Genomic DNA, 7,627 nt, shown 5'->3' with positions numbered 1-7,627 from the left:
AAAGGAAAGCTGATAGGTCCTTCTTTTATTTTAAAACCTTGAAACTACATCATCATATGAACCTGGGACATTTTAAGATGAATTTGGCTGTCTTATAGCATAAGGAAATAATTGAGTTTGATCTGTAGACCCCATTACTAGGAGAAGGCTACAAGGGGATCCACACATTTTTTAGGAAGCAGGAATATTGAAAGGAGATTCCAACCATCAGAAGTTGACATCATAGAGCCTGTAACCTCCGTTTTCCGTTCCTTGTTGGTGGAGCCTGACTAGTGATAGTCACTGGTCCTCACCAGTCAGAAGATGATGGGAAGCCATTTAAAAAGTAAATTCAATAATGCTTCCAGAAAGTTCAGTTCTGTTCGTCTCCACATATCCTAGAAGGGACTGCCACCCACTCCAGGTGTGGGAATTAAAGGCACAGCGTGTATGAGCTGCCCCCAGCTCTGGTCTGACAGAAGACAAGCTAATTAGAAGAGAGCTAACTCCATTTAGAGATGTGGAAAAGTTATCCTGGTATTTCTGGCGTGCCCAGAGCTATTAATCTCTTGCCTTTGAAAAGCACTCACGCATTTCCATTTTACACTCACCCTTTTACTGCTGTACCTTAAGAATGTTGATCTACCTTGATCTATTGCTGTCATCCATCAACAGAATAGTAGCAACACACTCACCCAGCTATTGCTCTAAAACCCGCAGATGTCAAGCCCTGAGAGTGGGGGCTCTGGCTATGCTTCTAATGTAGAGAGCACCTGTTTATAAGGCATCAAGTAAAAGCTATTACCACATTCAGAGACCACAACCCTCACAGAAACATTTTTAGGAGCCTCAGAGCAGGTTGTCTACAAGTGAAAAAAGAAAGTGTGCTCATCAACTTGCATGACAAATGAAAGGCATGTGGCTTTAAAATCAGGGGAGAATGTTTTCAACAACAGCAACAACCAGATTGCTTAGTAAAGATAGCAGGCAGTCATAAGACACTATGAAATCAATTCGCTGGGAACACACAGAGGGCAGCCAGAAAGGAGACTCTGGTCCAGTCTTTTAAGGCACTTTCCCCCTTTCTACCCACATGAACATTATTTTACACACTTGATGCTGATTTGTTTTGCTAAGGGTTTCAAGTTCTAAATTACTGCACTGTTTCTCCTAACCCGTATCCTTGCTTAAATCAGTGGAAATGTAATTGATGCAAAATGGCTTATTCTATTCAAAAGCATGTATTCATCTGAAATTGCTTTGGACCAGAAAATATTGTGAGGACAGACTGCCCCAATTTTATTCTTCATGTTCAGGGAACAAGTCATTTGAAGGTTCGGGGGATGGGGGTTTCTAAGTAATAAAATATCAACACATTGAGGAAAGCTAATTAAACAAAATATGGCTAAAAATCTTTTACTATTAGGGCTATAATTTGAGAGATGATCTTCAAAAGGCATCTGATTATGCTTATTAGATTTTAAATTGTACTACTGATATTCTCACAAAATTTGATAATGGGAAAAATATTAATATGTTACAATGCCAGCATAAACAAATATATGGAATAGAAGTGACCTGGAGAGAATGCACTTGCCTTTGAGAAAGGTGCTTTTGATCTTGGTCAGTAAAGACATGAAACTCAGGAATATGAGGCCATGACACTTCCCTGATGTTGATAGTAAAAAGGTGGTTAACATTAAAGAAACCATGAAGAAGAATCCAAATATATCAAACGTCGTAAGAGCACTGAGGGGTTTTTAACTTTTAAGTCCAGGGGTGCATTGCAGGTTTGGTACATGGGGGTCTATTATGCAGATTATTTCATCACCCAGGTATTAAGCCTAGTACCCATTAGCTCCTTTTCCTGACCCTCTCCACCCCTCCTCCCCTTTGCTCTTCCATAGGCCCTGGTGTGTGTTGTTTCCCTCTATGTGTCTGTGTGTTCCCATCATTTAGCTCCCAGTTACAAGTGAGAACAGGAGCACTGAATTTTAATATGCAGCAGGTTTGTTTAGATGGTGAAGAAAACCACTCCTCAAAGGGTAACAGCCAATGGGTTTAGCATTGTTATCCTCGGAAATGGGCTAGGATTGAAATTCTCCAAGAGACCTCAGGCTAAAACACCATCCCTCAACCAGATCTCTCAGCCAGCAGCTCCATCGCCAGATAACATTCTTCTCAAGCATATTCAGGAAGCACATTTGGAGGTTGTGACCACCACTGAGGATGAAATGATATCTGAGCTGGCAGGTCCCTGAGCCCCTGATCTATGCTGGCCCATGAGGAACAAGAGAAGTAGGAAAAAGCCAATTATTAACCCACAGTATGAGTCACTAAATAATGATAATGCAAAGAATCTTAAAAATCCTTCCTGTGGTTGAAATAACTGGGCAGGTCAAGAACAAGTTGTCAGTACTTATTCTTCCCTCCTACTTCTGAGTTCTTAGTCACTCCTGAAACCTCTGACAAATCTCTCCTCGCTCTAAATGCAGATAATGAAATCTGGTGTTTAGAGCCCATGAAAGCCCCTTTTTCTATTTCATATTTTTGGAAAAAATAATGAACATATTTCAATAGAATCCATGACAAATACAAGCCCATAATAATGTCTCAGGGACACATTGCTAAGGGATTAAATGTAGCTTAATTTATAACATAAAACATACCGTCCCTGTAAAGCGGAGAATTTTCAAAGAAAAGCAACCCAATCCCATCACTACTTTCCTTCCCTGGACAGAACTTGTTTTCCTTTTCCCCAAGTGCCTTCTTTAGGTTTTTCTTTCCCATGCATTGCTTTTTATAAGGCTGGACATCAAGTAATACAACTTGCTCTTCCTTTTGAATTAAAAGAAAGTCTAATCCTCATTTTGATCATTGTATTCGACTAACAGCATTGCTTCTTTTGACTTTGATGTTGAGGAGAACTGAAGATGTGGATCACATACACGTGAATAGTGCCTGCAGGAGTACCACCTTCCCCCATCCCTGATGCAGCAATAACCAGCCCTTCTGGGTAGAACCCCCAGAGAGCACCAATGTGTAGCTCATTTGAGGCCTGGGCTTAGCAATGTTCCCTGTTCAAGAGATTATGTGAATAGCAAGTTGAATCCATGTTGTTTTCATAGGGACTAGAGTCCACTGGACAATCTGCAGCTTTGTGGAAGTAGCACACTCTTGTCATTCAGCCAATGCCATCATCTCACAAAGAATTGAAGAAGATAAAAATAAGCAGATGGCCCCATCTATGATGTCACTTATCTTTACAAGAAACGTATACATCTAGGTTTGAGAAAGAATTAAAGGGCAGCTCTCACTCATACCGAAAGATCATCCACTGCCTACAGGATGGACTTTCATTCCCCCAGAGTAATTGTGATAAATACTCAAAGATCTCACTGTTTGGAGTAAGCACACATCTGTGAAACAATGGTCTGAGCTGGGCAGATCTAACCTGTAATCAGGCTACACACTGAAATAGGGACCTGGTTCATGGTATTAAAGACAACATACCATTTTTTTTTTTTTGCATTACTAGATGAATGAATGGTTGATTATTTGACCTAAGTTAGCAAGATGATGAATGCAAAAGTGCTGTGTAAACTGTTCTAATAACTAGATGACAGCTTATACTTATTGTTATCATGGTAATTTTGTAGAATGTTTCATTACATTTTCATTCCAAAAGTTACCAAGAACACACTAGACTTGGATCTTCCTTAAGCAGAACGGTGATTTAAGATTACCCACCCTTTTCTATTCCACCACACCTTTCTCCATGTCAGTGTGTTAGAATTCCCTTTTATCATTTTCTCTCAATCTCATCTTCTCATATTGTCAAAAGGACCATACGAAATGACCTCATAAACTCATTTAGGCTTAGGTGTCACCAAATAAATGTGTGAACCCTCCTGGTAAGTACAGCTGAGAAGGGATTAGAAAAACTAAGAGGGTAAATGATGTTAAGGATCAATGAGGAGGGGTCCTTAGAAGGGTAAATAATGAGAGGTGGCCGTCCCAGCATCTCGGAAATACATACATACATATATATATATATGTAGGTTTGTAGCTCTGTGACATATATATGCATATATATACACATATATGTATATACACATATATACACGTATATACACATATATACATATATATACACACATATATATATATGGTTGTGGTTCTTCCTGACTTTCCTTAGTATTCTTAGATAAACTGGTTTATTGATTTGTTGGGCTGTTTAGTGGAAGCTGCAGTATTTTTAGGTTTTTGGTGATCCAAGTTCCTCAAAAACATAAGCCGATAAAGCAGATAATGGTCATTCCAAAGAATTACACTATGTGACAACAAAAATAGACCATAACTACTAATAACTATTACTACGGCCATTTATTGGGTAGTCACCATGTAATGAGGTTGAAGTGATTTACATATAGGCGGCCCCCTGCCTTGCTATGTGGCAACACAACAAGATAGGAGTCCTATCCCTCACTTCACAGATGAGAAACTGCGCCCTGGAGACTCAGTAAAAGGGTGAAGGCTAATACATGGTTTACAGGTAACTTACTAGAAAGGGCTTCACCCTTTTATTCCACTTCCTAGTCTATAAAACAGATGAATATTTCACCTTGAAAACATTAGTTAGAGAACTTGGGTTCCCTTAGCATAAGTTTTCAACCTATGTGTAATTTATTGGGGTGTGTAGCTCCCAGGCACTCAGGACAGAGAGTGAACACCTCGGGTTTTAGGTTGTGGGTGCTATTGAATGCTGTGGAGAGCTGCATGTAAACATGATTAAATGCAGACTTAGCAACACCTGTTAGAACCTGGGTGCAGTGGTATCTTTCAACTTGACGTCAGTGGCACTTTAAATGATTTTGAACAGAAGGGCTCCAGCTGGTCCCGGAGCTGCAAGGTGCCCTTATTAGGATGTGCATCATATAAATATAGATGTGTACATAACACAAATATAGATCCCCCTTACAGTACACTCTGTGCTTGTATTGTTTGCACAGTCATAAAGAGCCTGCTCATTTTTGGAAAGACTGTTTTCCCCCAGGAAATGCAACTTTTTTTTTTTTTTTTTTTTTTTTTGCTGTTTCAATTACAATTGGAAAGGAAAACATTTGAAATGAAAAGTTAAAAATAAAACCATCATTTCAAGGGAACAATGAAATGTAAGCTCAATGCACAGTAGCATTCTGGTTTTTTTTTAAATCTTCACCAAATGGTTTAAAAATTAATAATGTTAAACATTTGATGAAATAGGGGAGTAAAATGACATGAGAAACAAACCCAAGTACATTAACTGTCATCTATTTACCTGTCCTAGAGCTAACATGGAAGGCCGAGAACGTCTGGCAGGAGGCCATGTGATTGCTTACCACAAATAAACCCTGAATTTCTTGAATATCAACCACCCAAATCCAGAACCAACTTACTGTTGCTTTGGCCCAATTCCATGAAACAACTCATTTCCTTGGGACTCCATTAGGAAAAATCAAACTTGCCTCTTTATTTTTTTAACGCTTTTTATTTTTAGACTACAAAAGTAGTATCTGTTCAATGCAGAAACCTTGGAAAACTCATAAAAACACAAAGATATTCATAAAACCATCTGACACTCATAATTCCACTCCCCACTGCTGTAATCACCATTAACATTTTGGTATGTTTCTTTCTAGCGACTTTTCTATGTTTCTTTACATACGTCAATTTTTCCTTCTCTGACTACTGTTTTGCCATGCATGCTGTATGGAGCCTACTTCTTACTTGGCAATACATTATAATGTTTTGCCACGTTTGAAATATCCTTCTATGGCCTGATGTTTATCAATTAAATAGTATTCCAATGCATGAATTCTATTATATGGATTATTACAATGTCTCCGAACCAAATGCTTAATTTTGGAGTCTTCCAGTTATTTTGCCATTTTATCTGTTTACACACACATACATAAATACATAGATGTGTATTATATATTATATATATCATATAATGTATATAAAATTTGCATGCAATCTTTAATAACTGTTGTCAAAGATACCATAAATTACTTACATCTATTTTTCTTTTCTTACTTGTTAATATGACTCTGATTTTGTTCAGTGTGGAAATATCCCAGGCTAAATTATCTCAACTCTTATATCACAAAGTCTGGTCAATACAGCGTAAGGAGAAAATATTGAGTGGTACTTCCGGGATGGCCCTTTGGAGAGCAGATGTGACTGACCTGTTCCTGTGGTCTTCCATGTTTGTGTTGACCGTTCCTTTTGTCTCACCTGGGACATGGATACAATGGGCACAGGCGGGCAGCCATCTTAGGACCAAGACCTGAAAACCATCGGTGAGGGAGGGTGTGGCAGGAAGTGGGAAGGAGACTGGATCCCAACACCATCACAAGGCCATTACGCTAGCCCTGGACTACTTACTTCTAAGTCTCATGTTATGTGACCAAAAAACAAGGGGATATATTCGATAATAATTTAATAGTACACTTTCAAATAACTAAAAGAGTATAATTGGATTGTTTATAACACAAAGGATAAGTGATTGAGAGGACATATACCCAGTTCTCCATGATGTGATGACTGTACCAAAATATCTCACATAACCCATAAATACATACACCTACTACGTACTCACAAAAATTGATAAATAGACTTCTATTTGATGGAAACCATTTGTTTTTTTAGTTTCTGTTATTCAACACAGATCATACTACTTTTCTTTTTTTTTAAGAGGCAGGATCTTATTCTGTTGCCCAGGCTGTAGTGCAGTGGTGTGATCACAGATCACTGCAGCCTCGACCTCTTGGGCTCAAGCAATTCTCTTGCCTCAGCCTCTTGAGTAGCTGGGACTAGAGGCATTTACCACCATGCCCAGCTAGAACATAATACTATCTCACAGAGTTGCCTCAGTATAAGATCTTAGAAATGGAATTGTGGGTCTCGGGGTATACATATTTTAAAGACATAATATTGTGATTATTAATTTGCTTCCCAGAAAGTTTGTATAAATATGAGCTCTGACCGGTTGTGTGCAAGAGTGCCAGTCAGCCACAACCACTGTTGAGTATTACCCACCCCAACCCAACTCCACAGGGGCAAATACACTGCATCGCTGTTTTCATTCCCCTTTCTTTGCTTACTGGTAATTTCAAGCAGGCTTTGGTTTCAAGGTTTTGTTGGCCTATTTTTTCCTTCTGTGAATTTGTCATTTATATATTCTATTTGCTGCTTCTTTTAAGTTTAAGAATTGTTAGAAGAAATCACGAAGACAATTGCTGGGTTTGAACTGATGCTTGCAGATTCTGCAGACATTCGTCTTGAGCGAAAGCATCAGGTGAGAGCTCCGAGCGCAGGTGAGCAAAGGCTGGGGAAGCTCCTAAGCCAGGGGAGCTCTCCCAGCTGGTGCTGCACGTGCGCTCCAGAGGGAAGACTCTCGATGCCTCCCATGCTGCTTGGGACCCTTCTTCAAGGATGTTTCCCCCAGGATTCAGAGACCAGAAGCAGGATGACCACACCTCTTTCCTCTCATTCCTGAGGTTCCCAGTGCGTCCGCCTCCTCACATTCCTATGCGTTTGCCTCATCTAGTCCATGACTGGCACCTTTTTTCCTACAGAAAAACTGAAACAGCCATGCGGTTTT

This window comes from Piliocolobus tephrosceles, chromosome X (assembly GCF_002776525.5).
Source record: "Piliocolobus tephrosceles isolate RC106 chromosome X, ASM277652v3, whole genome shotgun sequence".
Classification (NCBI taxonomy): domain Eukaryota; kingdom Metazoa; phylum Chordata; class Mammalia; order Primates; family Cercopithecidae; genus Piliocolobus; species Piliocolobus tephrosceles.
This window is presented reverse-complemented; position numbering follows the sequence as displayed.